We start from the raw sequence: 12359 nt of genomic DNA on the forward strand, positions 1-12359 counted from the left end.
GTATGTTCTATATGCTCATTGACCCATAGGTCAGCCAATCTGATCCAGAACTCCATGGCAACAGGCTCTATCATGAAGAGCAAGAAAATGAGCCCTTACCCTCTTAAATAAAGCAGTTTCCACAGGCACTGCTACAAATGCTGTCAGAGAATGGTCTCTACAAACAAGAAATGCTGCCCTCTGGTATCCTAAAACATCATAGTTTGAAGGGTGAGGAAAGGACTCATGGATAAAGTAGTTACCCTGCAAACATGATGATCTGAGTTCAGAACCACAGAACCATTGTAAAATGCAGGATTTGGTGACACGTGCCTATAACCCTAGTTCTGGTGAGGTAGAAATGGAGAATCCCTGGGGCTCAATGGCTACCTAGTCTAGACAAATTAGTGAGCTCTGTGTTCAATGAGACCCTGTCTAAGAGAGTAAGGTATAAAGCTATGAGGAAGACCCCTGACATCAAATTCTGGTGTCCAAATACACAAGTGCACATGCATCCCCACCCTAGACACACATGCATAGTACACACAAGAAAACTTCATAGTTTGGGGCAGCAGTAATGAATAACAATGCCAATGAATATATGGAATTAACATTGCTTAATTTTAGGAGAGAAATGCAGAAAACTGCCACTAGGATAAACTGAGGAATCAGTATGGGATAAAGGGGTCCTAGCTTAGATCACAAGATCAAAGTTCCCTGTTTACTACATAAGAGACTAAGGGTTTTAATCTAGGACTGCCGATCTTTGTAAGTTTCCCATAACATTACCAAAAAAAATGTTAAAATGAGTGAAGGAACTGACATATCTTAGGCTTTTAGTCTCCATATTCTAGTCAGTCCTTCACTTCTTAAGAATTCTATTATGGGGGCTCAGTGGTTAAGGCACTTGCTTGCAAAAACCTAACAACCCAAGTTCCATTCCCCAGTATCCCCATAAGGCCAGATGCACAACGTGGGACATGCACCTGAAATTCATTTGCAGTGGCTGGAGGCCCTAGAGCACCCATTCTCTCCCCACCCCTACCTTTCTGCTGCTTGCAAATAAATAAAAAGAAAAAAATGTAAAGGCTAAGCATGGTGGTATATGCCTTAAGTCCCAAAACCTGGGAAGTAGAGGTGGGAAAATTGCTGTGAGTTTGAAGTCACCTGAGAATACATAGTGAATTCCAAGTCAGCCTGGGCTATATAGCAAGACGCTACCTCGAAAACCAAACCAAACCAAGCAACCAAACAAAAAAAGAATTCTAGGGGCTGGAAAGATGGCTTAGTGGTTAAAGTGCTTGCTTGCCTATGAAGCCAAAGGACCTACATGGGTTCACCTGAATCCATGTAAGCCAGATGTACAAGGTGGCACACGCATCTGGAGTTTGTTTGTAGTAGCTAGAGGCCCTGGTGTGCGCTTGCTTGTGCTCTCTCGCTCTCTCTCATAAATAAAAAAAAATTAAACTTGGCTGGGAATGGGACTGGGTTACAGCATTTGCCTGTGAAGCCTAAGGACCTGGGTTCAATTCCCCAGGACCCACATTAGCCAGATGCACAAGGGGGCACGTGTGTCTGGAGTTTGTATGCAGTAGCTAGAGGCCCTGGCGTACCCATTCTCGCTTTCTCTCTGTCTCTTTCTCTCTCGTAAATAAATGAATAAAGTATTTTTTAAAAAACTGGCTGGGTAGGAAGATCAATGTGAGTTCAAGGCTACCCTGAGCCTACATAGTGGTCATACTCAGCCTGGGCTAGAGTGATGCCCTGACTTAAAAAACCAAAAAATTAAAATAAATAATTAAAAAAAGAATTCTGTTATGTCTGTTATTTTCTCTACACACACACCCTTCCCTACCACTCCCCCTATACTTAAAGAAAAAAAAATGTACCAAAATTAAAGAAGAGGGGCTGGAGAGATGGCTTAGTGGTTAAGGCACTTGCCTGCAAAGCCAAAGGAACTCAGTTCATTTCCCCAAGACCCATGTAAGCCAGCTGCACAAGGTGGCGCATACATCTGGAGTTCGTTTGTAGTAGCTGGTGTGACCATTCTCCCTCCCTCTCCCTCTCCCTCTCCCTCTCTCCCTCTCTCTCTCTCTCTCTCACCCTCTCACAAAAAAATTAAAATAAATAAAAATAAAAATAAATCAGCCAGGCATGGTAGTGCATGCCTTTAATCCCAGCACTTGGGAAGGCAGATGTAGGAGGATCATGGAGAGTTTAAGGCAACCCTGAGGCTATAGTGAATTCCAGGTCAGCCTGAACTAGAGTGAGACCCTACCTTAAAAAACAAAACAAAAAACATTTCAAGTATAGAGATGAAGCTGCTATAAAAAAATCTCCCCCTGGCCTGGAGAGATGGCTTAGCAGTTAAGGTGCTTGCTATGAAACCTAAGGACCCATGCTCCATTCTCCAGATCCTACATAAGCCTGATACACATGGTGGTGCATGCATATGGAGTTCATTTGTGGTGGCTAGAGGCCCAGGTACACCCGTTTTTTTTCTCTCTTTCTCAAATAAATAAATAAAAATAAATCTTTAAAAACAATTTCCCAGCCAGGCGTAGTGGCGCATGCCTTTAATCCCAGCACTCAGGAGGAAGAGGTAGGAGGATTGCTGTGAGTTCAAGGCCACCCTGAGACTCCATAATGAATTCCAGGTCAGGCTGGGCTAGAGTGAGACCCTACCTTGAAGGAAAAAAAAAAATCTCCCAACTAGAGACTGGATGTGGTGGTTCACACCTTTTTTTTTTTTTTAATAAAAAATATAATATTAAAAACAAAACATTAAATTTATTAAATGAAAGATCAAACTATGAGAGAATAAAATACATAAATCTGGGCTAAACTGAACTGAAAAGTACAATTGTCCATTTAAGCCCTATTTGTATTTATTTATTTTTAACATTTTTATTTATTTATTTGTGAGAGAGAAATAGGCAGGTAGAGACAAAGAGAGAGAATGGGCACACCAAGCTCTCCAGCTACTGCAAACAAACTTTAGATGTATGTGCTCTTTTGTGCATCTGGCTTATGTGGGTCCTGGGGAATTGAACCTGGGTCCTTTGGCTTTGCAGGCAAGTGCTTTAACCTTTTAAGTCATCACTCCAGACCCCCCGCCTTTTTTTCTGAGGTAGGATCTCATTCTAGCTCAGGCTGACCTGGAACTCACTCTGTAGTCTCAGGGTGGCCTCAAACTTTCATTGATCCTTCTACCTCTGACTCTATAGTACTAGGATTGAAAGTGCATGTGCCATCACACCTATTTCCTTTAAAAAAGAAAAAAAAAAAAAGATCTTGGGCTGATAGACATAGGAAAGCATATTTACAGTCTTCAGTAGGACAAGTGCTATGTAAACTGGGTATTTTCTGAGTGACATTTTCTCCAATACAAAAACCCTAGACTCTGATCACAGGAGGCTATCATCCTTAAATAATGTAGATGTAGCTCACTTGATAGAGTGCTTGCCTAACATTCATGAAGCCCAAGATTTGACTCCTAGTACCACATAAACCAGGCATGGTGGCAAACCTGTAATCCTAGCACAAAGGTTGTATAGGCTAGAGTTCAATGTTACCTTTGGCTATGTAGCAAGTTGTAGGCCAGTTTGGGATATATATATATATGATCCTGTCTCAAAAAGAAAAGTTATCATTTATTGAACACTTATAACATCTCAAACACTATGCTCTGAAATTTACATTTTACATAGAAATTTACATTTATCTAAATTTAATACATTATAAAGTTTTATAACATTTATCTGAATCTAATACATTCTAAAATTTTATTTAGCTAGAAGTGGTTCAGCCACTGCAAGCTAGCAACCCCCACCTCAGGCAGTGAATGGTGTGCCCCAAAGGCACGTGTACATACCACACACATTTCATTACAGAGACACACACAAACAAAAATATGAAGCAGGAACTGAATATACTAGCACTTGGGAGGCTAAGGCAGAAGTTTAAGGTTGCACAGTGACACCTTGTCTTTAACAGGGCATGGTGGCACATGCCTTAGTTCCAGCACTTAGGAGGCAGAGGTGGGAGGCTTGCCAAAACTTCAAAGCCAGCCTGAAACTATATAGTGAATTCCAGGTCAACCTGAGCTAGAACAAAAACAAACAAAAGAAAACGAGAGAGTGAGAGAACAAAATAGAAAAGGGAACAATTGAAGCTAGGTGTGGTGGTCCACGCCTTTAATCCCAGCACTTGGGAGGCAGAGGTAGGAGGATCGCTGTGAGTTCGAGACTCCATAGTGAATTCCAGGTCAGCTTGGGCTAGAGTGAGACCCTACCTCGAAAAACCAAAAAAAAAAAAAAAAAAAAAAAAAAAAAAAAAAGGGAATAATTGAGAACTAAACCCATACCATCAAGCTTTGCAAGCAAGTGTCTTTGACCATTGAGCTATCACTCCAGCCCCCCAAAATAGTTTTATTTGAGATGTAAATAGAGATAGAGTTATGGGTGTGCTAAGTTCTCGTGACACTGGGAATGAACTCTACAGACACATGGGTCACTTATGCATCTGGCTTTATATAGGTACTGAAGAATCAAACGGGGCCACCAGGCTTTGCAAGCAAGCGCCTTTAACTGCTGAACAATCTCCCCAGCTCAGTTAGAAAGAAGTGGTTCAGTACAATGCAGGTGGGAGTCTAAAGAAGGTAATAGGAGGGGATTATGATCAAATTACACATTCATGTATGAAAGTTCTCAATAAAAAGCTTTATAGGGCTGGATTCCCCAAGACCCATGTAAGCCAGATGCACAAGGTTGCACATGCATCTGGAGTTCATTTGCAGTGGCTGCAGACACTGGCACACCCATTCTCTTTCCCTCTCTCTGACTCTCTCTCTTTCTCTCTGCCTCTCTCTCTCAAATTAATAAATAAAAATGAAAAGCTTTTTAGCCAGGCGTGGTGGGGCAAGCCTTTAATTCTAGCACTTGAGAGGCAGAGGTAGAAGGATCACTGTGAGTTTGAGGCCATCCTGGAACTACTGAATGAGATCCGGGTCAACCTAGGCTAGAGTGAGCCCCTACTTTGAAGAAAACAACCAAAAAAGTTTTATGAAAACATAATTTAAAGCCAGTTCTGGTGGTGTACTCGGAGCAGAGGCTAGAGATTGTTATTTGGAGGCCAGCCTGACCTACACAGTATGGTAACAGCCAGCTTGGATCATATAAAAATCTATCTCTCTCTCAAAAAAAACAAAAAAAGAGAGAATAGAATCATGAGTTTAAGGATATATGGCCCATTCCTAGCCAGCCTGACTGTCTCAAGAAAGAAAGAAAAGAAAAAATAAAATAAAGAGAAACAAATGAATAAACTAAGCTGGATGTGGTGGCACATACCTTTAATCCCAGCACTTGGGAGGCAGAGGTAGGAGGACTGCTGTGAGTTCATGGCCACCCTGAGACTACACTGTGAATTTTAGGTTAGCCTGGGCCAGAGTGAGACTCTACCTTGAAAAACCAAAAATAAATAAATAAATAAGAAAGAAAAAAAAAAGGTAAAACTGAAAATTTACTACAGTCTAAAAATGTGTCATATAATTACATTAAAAATACTAGACAGAAGCCGGGCGTGGTGGTGCATGCCTTTAATCCCAGTACTCAGGAGGCAGAGGTAGAAGGATCGCCGTGAGTTCGAGGCCACCCTGAGACTCCATAGTGAATTCCAGGTCAGCCTGGGCTAGAGCGAGACCCTACCTCGAAAAACCATATCACCCTCTTATTCAAGGATATACCCACCTTTAACACTGCCCAGATTCATAGCTTACCATTCTCCCCTTCCTCAAGAACATATTGCCACATAGGTATTTGTGGTGGATTGAATCAGGTGTCCTCCATAAATTCATGTATGCTGAATGCTCCCCAGCTGATGGCAATTGGGGAGGGGGAGGGGGAGCCTTGCGGGGTATGAACTGTTTGGGACAGGCTTTGAGGTGGTACTGCCAGCTCTCCCTTGCCAGAGCTCAGCTCACTCTCCTGCTGTTTGCCCCATGCTCTGGCAGAGGTGATATCCAGCTTCTGGTCATACCACATTTTCCCTTGCCACCATTAAAATCTTCCCCTAGAGACTATAGACCAGAATAAGATTTTTCCTCCCTTGGGCTGGAGACATGGATTAGCCATTACGGTGCTTGCCTAAGAAGCCTAAGGACCCAAGTTTGATGCTCCAGGTCACATGTAAACCAGATGCACATGGTGGCACATTGCTTCTAGAATTTATTTGTAGTGGCTAGATGCCCTGGCATGCCCATTCTTACTTTCTTTCCCCCTCTGTCTCTAATAAATCTTTCCTCCCATTAAAAAAATAAAAAATAAAAATAAAAAAAAATTAAAAAAACTAGACAGAAAAAAAATACTAGACAGGGCTGGGGAGATGGCGCAGTGGTTAAAGGCCCTTGCTACCAAAGCTTGCTGTCCTGGATTTGATTCCTTCGTGTACATGTAAAGCCAGATGCACAGAGTAGCACACGTGTCTAGAGCTCATTTGTGGCAGCTCTGGCATGCTCATTTTCTCCACTCCCACCCCCTCCCCCGGCAAATAATTTTTTTGTTTTGTTTTGTTTTTTGAGGTAGGGTCTTGCTCTAGCCCACGCTGACCTGGAACTCACTATGTAATCTCAGTGTGGCCTCTAACTCACAGCAATCCTCCTACCTCTGCCTCCCAAGTGTTGAGATAAAAGGTGTGCACCACCACACCCGGCTCTGGCTAAATAAAAATTAAAAAAATTACTAGACAGCCAGGTATGGTGGCACATCCTTTAATCCTAGCATCCAGGAGGCTTAGGTAGGAGGATCACTTTGAGTTAAGGCAAGCCTAGGCTACAGAGTGAGATCCAGGTCATCCTTGGCTAGAATGAGACCCTGTCTCCAAAAAAGAAATCTACTAAAAAAAAAAAAAATTATACACACACACACACACACACACACACACACACACACACATATGTATATATATATATATATATATATATACACACACACACTAGAACCTGGCGTGGTATACACTTTTAATCCTAGTACTCAGGAGTCCTACTACCTGAGACTACTCAAGGTGATTCTCCTACCTCTGCCTCCTGAGTGCTGGGATTAAAGGTGTGCGCTACCATGCACGCTCACCCATGTTGAAAAAAATTGATGGGCTCAATACTGTGCTATCTTTCTTGTGAAGGTAAGGATGGCCAATAGCCACTATGAGGTCATGAATACAATGGTCATTTCATTTCCAGACATTAGTGTCCCAAACCAGTTCTCCTCACTAACATTACTTCTAAAATAACACAATATTCTACTACATACACGTACAACAATTTAACCATTTCTCTGCTACTCGGAATTTAGATAGCCATTTATTTTATAAACAATGTGCTATGATGAATAACTTTGTATTCATCTCTTCATTAACAATTCTCATCAATTTATCAGGTCAAATGTATTCAAGAGTTTTAGAAATAAAAAATTTTCCTTATCATCACTCTAGTTAATGACAAAAAAAAACCCCACAAAAACAAAAAATAGCACTCACACTAATTATATTAGTATTTTTTCAACTGTTCTCCCAGCAACATGTACTGTCCACTTCCCAGATATCATGGTGATACCTTCAGCTTTGAGAACATTCACCTGCTGGGTGAGGTGGTGCATGCCTTCCATCCCAGCACCCAGGAAGCTGAGGTAGGAAGATCGCTGTGAGTTCAAGGCCAGCCTGAAACTACACAGTGAATTCCAGGTCAGCATGGCCTAGAGAGTAAGACCCTACCTCAACAAAACAAAACAAACAAACAAAAAAACAAAACAAAACAAGAACGTTCACCTGAGCAGTGTTTCTCACTTTTTATTTTTCTTCAGCTCATGTCTCCTTAAAAAATTAATTCCTGGAGCCAGGCATGGTGGCACACAGCTTTAATCCCAGCACTCGGGAGGCAGAAGTAGGTGGATCGCCGTGAGTTAGAGACTACATAGTGAGTTCCAGGTCAGCCTGGACTAGAGTGAGACCCTGCCTCGAAAAATCAAAAATAAATTAAAATTAAAATTAAAAAAATTAATTCCTGGGCTGGAGTGATGGCTCGGCCATTAAAGTGCTTGCTTGCAAAGCCCTAAGGACCCAAGTTTGATTTGCCAATAAAGCCAGATGCACAAGGTGGCATGTGAATTTGAAGTTCATTTGCAGTGGCTCTCTCTCTCTCTTCCTCTTTCTCTCAAATAAATAAATATTTTTTTTTAATTAATTCCCATCAGGTGTGATGGTACAGGCCTTTAATCCTAGCACTCAGGAGGAGAATCACTGTAAGTGTGAGGCCAACCTAAGATTTCATGTGAATTCCAGGTCAGCCTGAGCTAGAGTGAGATCTTACCTTGGGGGGAAAAATTTAACTTCATTTTCTCATATATTCTATCAGAGAAAGTATGTACATCTAGCTCCTTGAAAATCACCAATGAGAGAAAATGAATACAGAGGAAAGGATCAAAAGTTTTAAGAAATAGAAAAGACTGTGTCTGGCTACGTGGGACCTGGAGATTCAAGCCTGAGTTCTTAAGCTTCACAAGCATCCTAACCATTAAGCCATCTCTCCAGCCCAGCTTTTTTTTTGTTTTTCAAGGTAGGGTCTCACCCTAGCCCAGGCTGACCTGGAACTCAACTTTGTAGTCCCAGTCTGGACTTGAACTCATAGCAACCCTCCTACCTCTGCCTCTTGAAAGTGCTGGGATTAAAAGCATGTGCCATTACTCCAGCAAACAGATGACTATTGAACTGTCTCAGCCTCCCTCAACTTGACTTAGGTTTACACTTGGATTCTAGGCATGAGTTACCATGCCCAGTTATTTTGTTTGTTTTGAGGCAGGGTCTCATTCTAGCTCAGGCTGACCAAGAACTCAGAATGTAGCTCTGACTGGTCTCAAACTCAAGTCAATCCTCCTACCACAACCTCTCCATTGCTGAGAGTCAAGGTGTGGGCCATCATACCTGGCTATGCTTAGGTTTTTATGTATTTATTTATTTATTTGAGAGACAGAAGGAGAGAAAGGGAGATATGAGTAAAAATGGGTGTACCAGGGCCTCTAGCCACTTGAAACGAACTCCGTATGTATGTTCCACTTAGTACATCTGGCTTTACGCGATTACTGGGGAATTGAATCTAGGCCATCAGGCTTTTTAAGCAACTGCCTTTAACCAGTGGGCAAACTCTCCAGCCCTTTATGTACTAACTAAATCCTCAAAATAAACTCAGTAAGCAAGTACTGCCATTACCCTCATTTTACAGATTAAGGACAGGTCCATTAACTGAGCCAATCAGCAAGTGCAATCTGTGTGCCTTTTCTAAGGAGAAAATGTTAAAACTTTAATAGTGAGGAAGGGAGCTAGAAAAGGTAGATTTCATAGAGAACTAAGTAGATATATTAATTTTTAGGCTCAGCAATGGTCCCGTATCAACACTGCTAGAGCCTGGTACAATGGCACATGTCTGTAATCCCAGGATTTGGTAGGTGGAGGCAAGAGGATCAGAAGTTCAAGGTTATCCTTGGCTATATAATGAACCTTAGGCCAGTATGGGCTATGTGAGAACCTGTCTCCAAAAATAAAAAAGAAATTTAAATCAAACTGGACTGGAGAGATGGCTTAGTAGCTAAGGTGCTTGCTTGCCAAGCCTAAGGACCCAGGTTCAATTCCCCAGTACCCATATAAACCAGATACACAGATGGTGCATGCATCTGGAGTTAGTTTGTGGTGGCTGGAGACCCTATTGTGCACCCATTCTCTCTCTCCCTCTCTTTCTCTCCCCCTTTCTCTCTCAAATAAATAAATAAAATATAATTACCTTTAAAATCAAACTAGAAAATAAAATCATTGTTTCCATAATGTCCTTTCAATATATACCATATGTTTTAATGATTCTAGTTATACCAAGACACCTTTTACAAAAATGGCCTTTGAAGCCAGATGTAGTGGTGCACACCTTTAATCCCAGCACTCAGGAGGCAGAGGTAAGAGGATCGTCATGAGTTTGAGGCCACCCTGAGACTACACAGTGAATTCCAGATCAGTCTAGGCTAGAATGAGACCCTGCCTCAAAAACAAACAAACAAAAAAATGGCCCTTGATCTTTCCCTCTTCCTCCAAAAAAAGTGGGGCAGGGGAATGAAAGAAAATGAAGGCTAAATAAAATTATAATCTTATTTCTTTGACACCTTTCTTTCCTTGACCTTTTCTAAAGCCTTGATTAGAAAACAAAGATTTAAAATGAAGGTGCTTTCTGCTGAAATAAAATCCTCATTTAGTAATTTTTCCCTTGGAAATGATTGAAACGTTTAAGAAAGACTTTAGCTATATCTTATCCACCCTAAATTGAAGGGAAATCAGATTTGTGGGTTTTTTTTTTAACTGTCATCTTTTAATTTCACAGCAGTTTTTCCCCCTCAAAGGCTATTCTTGTTCTAGTTGCAGACCGGGAACTGCTCCCAGTGACGTCAGAGCAGTCTCCCAGCAACAATCAAGGAGGGTTGTCCACCACAGGGGTTTCCTGAAAAGCTAATGAGAAATTATCCATACATTTGCTGCAATATCAATATGCAAAGATACAGTGGGATTTCTCCTAACCTTACAGCTCCACCTCCAAGAGCCTCTGAACAGTTATTCTAGAATGCTCTCACTCTGAAATTATTTTTCCTTTTTCTCCCCTAGCTCATTTCTCTCCAAATAAAGTTAAATTTTGTTAGTTTGAAACACTTATGGATGTAATAAATAATTAAGGTACCATAGAAAAACCTGACTACATAATTAAGCTAAACAGCAGACACTAATATTTTCACTTCACACACAAACAATTTAGAATAAATGGAAGGACAGAACAGAGAAGAAATTCAGCACACAATATAATCCAGCAAGTTTTTAAAGGTACATGTCATATATGCTATCCAAACATATATCTACAATAAGTGACTTCAATTTTCCTAGGCTTTAGTCTACTGAGTTTTTCATATTGACCTTTGCAGGCAGCCCTCTAAAGATCACTAAAATGGAGTTGCATAAAAGGAACTAGAAGCCGAGACACTGAATTAAAAAAAAAAAAAAAAAAAGATAGGCTAAGCTGTTATGCTCACACCTAGAAGTATACCTGATCATTTTTTTCCTAAGCCTTGCTTTAACTACATTCAAACAAACAAACAAAATACAAACAAAGTAAGAATTTTACTCTAAACTACAATGGCAAGGACTTTTATGTAACTACCTATTTTTGAGCTCTGAAAAATAGCAAACTGCTTGATCAGGACTAGTGTAAATAATGTTAAATAATCCTAAATTCCAAAATTCAATCTAGAATTATTAATGGATTCTTATGAGCTTTTTCTGCTTCCATATTTAGAAAAGGCCCTTAGGTAAAATTTATTAGCATTAGCAGCTACCACGGGGTTAATTCAGGCACCTTGCTTCAGCAATCTTGACTTCTGTCTGAGCCTGTTCTAAAAAGAAACAAGCACCAGCACCCCTATCATTACATTAAAACAGCCCACTTTAGCTTTAGTTCTATTCAGTGGTACCCGGTTATCATCATCAAGTCATAAAAGGAGAACGCACCGCTTCTGATGGATTTCTCTTCTTCCTTCTCTCCGTCCCCTCCCTCTCAGAAGAAAAAGACTGCAAACAAAATAATACGTCACTAGAGGTAGAGGGAATCCCATCTCTGCACTCTTTAGAAACCAAAGCCACCAAACAAAAACAAGCCAATTATAAGAAATAAACAAGCAATCCAAAATGAAAAGTGGCATAGCTAGAAGAAATTCATATAAAAACCTCAATATATTAAAAGCATTTTTAGTAAAATTTAGTGAAATAAATTAATCCTAGGATGTTTATATTCACAAAAAGCAACATAGTTCTCTTATCACATCTGAAGACTAGGGGACAGTTACATAAAGACATAGGACACAGAGAGGCACATTCACCAGCCGGGCGTGGATAGCTGGGTAATGACACAGTGAAGGATATTTATAGGGGATTCCCTGCTTCCTGCAATGTGCGTCAACAGCATCACCAAAGAGAACAGAAATCACCACTGTTCTCATAAGCAAAATCTGAATGAGCACAGTTTGAAATAATAATGGAAAAGGTAGAATATGAATACAGTAAAAGTTCAAGCAAACCTAATTTTTAAAATATTTTCAAGATTTTAAAAGGCAATTGAAAATGTCCACAAAATCCTCACAAAATTTAACATGTGAAAAAAAATTTCTGTAGTATCGTACAGCTAAACCAACAAACCTACAAAAGATACCAATTTTTGTCACCTCTTCCATTCTATTCTGTGAAGTTCAAGGACTTTTATTTAAAAGAGAGAAAATGATGCAGAACTCACCCCAGATGGATTTGCACTTACA

At 40.4% G+C, this 12359-nt stretch overlaps 1 protein-coding gene across 10 annotated transcripts in view; it reads right to left on the reverse strand.

The window, feature by feature from the left end:
- Positions 1-12359, reverse strand: part of R3hdm2 (R3H domain containing 2) — a 193742-nt gene that overhangs the window by 89105 nt on the left and 92278 nt on the right. Inside the window, exon 3 of one of the 10 annotated variants that reach the window (XM_045151571.1) lies at positions 11560-11619. The exons of the other annotated variants lie outside the window; for them this stretch is intronic. The gene's annotated coding sequence lies outside the window, so the exon portion shown is untranslated. The remainder of the gene's footprint in view (positions 1-11559; positions 11620-12359) is intronic. 10 annotated transcript variants of the gene reach the window in all.

This window comes from Jaculus jaculus, chromosome 6 (assembly GCF_020740685.1).
Source record: "Jaculus jaculus isolate mJacJac1 chromosome 6, mJacJac1.mat.Y.cur, whole genome shotgun sequence".
Taxonomy (NCBI): domain Eukaryota; kingdom Metazoa; phylum Chordata; class Mammalia; order Rodentia; family Dipodidae; genus Jaculus; species Jaculus jaculus.